Source organism: Egretta garzetta, unplaced genomic scaffold, assembly GCF_000687185.1.
Source record: "Egretta garzetta isolate BGI_Z169 unplaced genomic scaffold, ASM68718v1 scaffold101, whole genome shotgun sequence".
In the NCBI taxonomy this organism is placed as follows: domain Eukaryota; kingdom Metazoa; phylum Chordata; class Aves; order Pelecaniformes; family Ardeidae; genus Egretta; species Egretta garzetta.
In genome coordinates, this window is record NW_009258666.1 from 1,503,418 (window position 1) to 1,506,029 (window position 2,612).

Here is a 2,612-nt window from a genome sequence, read left to right on the forward strand (position 1 = left end):
ACTCCCTCCTGGGCAAACGCGGCTTTAGGGGAACAATGAGCCACCCTTTGTGCTGGAGATCGGGCAGAATGACCACAGATAGGAGCAGCCTGCCTTACATATGAAGTAAGAAGAAGTAGAAAGACAAGGATTTCCCCGGATTAGGAGGATTTTCTCCCCCCCCCAAATCTGGTATTGCACAATTTCCAGTGGGGGATTTTAGACCTTCTTCCCAAGCAGATGCTCTGGGGGATCCTCATGGCGATAAATGAACCACCAAGGGCTGATCCCAGTGGGGATGTCAGTGCAGCAGCTCCCACCAGGCTTGGGGTCCCCAGGGACCCACAGGTGGGTGAGGCTGGGCCAGCTCAGCGCAATGGTCTTGCAGGCAGGGCCAGAGCTCAAAGAACCCTCTGACGGTGATGCTCTGCCATCCTAGCTGCCACATCCCTGAGCTGGGGTTGCCATCAGGCTCCAGGGGTGACTCTTCAGGGGCTGGGAGCCAAACACTGGCCCTGGGGACACGGTTCAGCCCCTGGAAGAGGGATAGGGATGGGGGCTGCTCCAGCAGATGCTGGCTCTGCCACCCACGCCTCCCTGCTGTTGCAGATCCAGTAGAGCCCAGAGCAGGAGCTGAGCAAGCATGAGTGCACCCGAAACCAGACAGCCCTGCCAGGATGGGCCAGCCAGGATGGGGGCACGGGCTTGGGGGCAAATGGCAGCCATCAGGTCTCAGAGCTGTTGGGGGGCTGTGGGCTGTGGGTCAGCCTTGGCGTGGTTCCCTGGCTCAGGGACAGCCCTGCCCACACACCACAGAGCTTCTCCAGGGCTCAGGGCATGTCCTGGCACCGGGCAGGGTGTGCTGGGGGCAAAATGGGTCCAGGGGAGCTGAAGAAGCAACAGAGCTGGAGCCGATGGTGCATTTTCCTCCCCCTTCTCTGGATTTCACTGCCTGCTAAAGTCAGGGTGGATGGCTGCACCCCCAGGGCACCAGGGCTAGTGTGACCCCAGGGTGGTGAGCGCCATCCTCTGCCCTGTACAGCTGGGCAGTATTTTGTGGTGCTCCCGTACCCCACAGGGACTTGGGGAGGCATTTCACAAGGGCCCAGACAGCCCAGGCAGCCGCTGCCCAACAGCTTCACGGGGACAAAGGGGACACATTGCACGGCAGAATGCAGCAGCCACCCTGTGCTGCCCACACCTCTCCTGTGTGGGACCCTGGGGAATGCATCTCAAGGCTGAGGGGGACAAAAAAGGAGGCTGAGGATGTGTTGGCATGGGGTCTCACAGCCTCTGCTGTCCCTGGGGACCTGGGACACCTGCAAGGATGGCAGGGTGGTTCGAAGGATGCTGCAGCAGCAGAATGGGGACAGCCGGAGGCAGAGCCCAGCTCAGGGTGTCCCCAGGACACCCCTCAGGCTTGAGGTGGCCATCCACGGTGGGGAAGCACTTCGGGGCTGGAGCTTCAAAGTCCAGCCCTGCTGTCAGTGGGGATCCAAAGGGCACGGGGGCCCCAGGAACTGCTTTGCATCATGTGCCGGAGCTGCGCCAGCAGCCAGCTGGGCCACAGCAGCTCTGTCAGAGCTGTGCCAGCGCCGCAGGCATGTGTTTGGTGCTGGCTGTGGAGCCGTGCCAGTGCCCTGCGACTGGGGGGCATGGCGAGGTGCTGGCCTGGCCTGTGGGCAGCCCCCACTAGCTCTGTCACCCGTGGTGCCGCGGCCCCTGGGCGCTCACTGTTTGCGCAGCCGGCGCGGGTGCTGGCAGCGAGAGGTTCTCGGGTCCTGTTTGCCAAGTGCCTGGAGAGGCCGGGATGAAAGGGTCATGCGGCCCCTCCAGCCCTCTCCAGCGGCGTGCTCACACCTTCAAAGCATCCAGAGCCCCTTGAAGCTGGGACGAGCTCCTGCCTCACCCTGGGAAAAGCTGGAGAGGTCCCTGAGGCCAGCAGGGAGGAAGAAGGAGATGTGGCTGAGAGCTATAGGTTGTAGGAGCCTTTGGTCCTGTGCCCGGGCATGTGTTGGTGTTGGGGCAGGCAGTCTGGGGCAGTGCCAGCTCTGCTGCCATCTGTGACCCTCCATCCCTGCTGCCCCCGATGGTGCTGAGGCAGGATGAGCCTCCTCAGCCCCTACGGCAGCTCAGCCTCTTAATACCGACGGGGTAATTTGTTCCTTAAAGACAAGGGGAGGGCTTCACCTGCGCTTCCCGGGAAGGGCGAGAGGCTGGGAGCAGCCCTGGGACAGGAGAAGCCTGGCTGGGAACACCCCGGGGCTCCCAACCCAGCTGGGGACTGGCACCAACCCTGAGACTGGAGCACAAAGGGAACATTGGTCCAGGCTCCCCGGGGCTGTGTGGGTCCCGGAGATCCTGCCCCCGGGCATGCAGGCAGGATTGGGATGCTCAGGGCTGCTCTGGACACGCTGGGAGGGTGTGTGGGGTGCTGGGGCCATCGTGGGGACCCCACAGCACCTTTATGGCTGGGAAACCACAGTCCCGGGTCCGGTACTCTCCTGCTGCGCTCACCCAGAAGCACGAGGCTGGCGAAACTTTGCGAGCTCAGCTGCACTCCAGGCCAGCCAGGAAAGGGCCGGAGCAGCCCTGGGGCACCCCATGGGCTCGGGGACCCTGGCGGCCGCCCC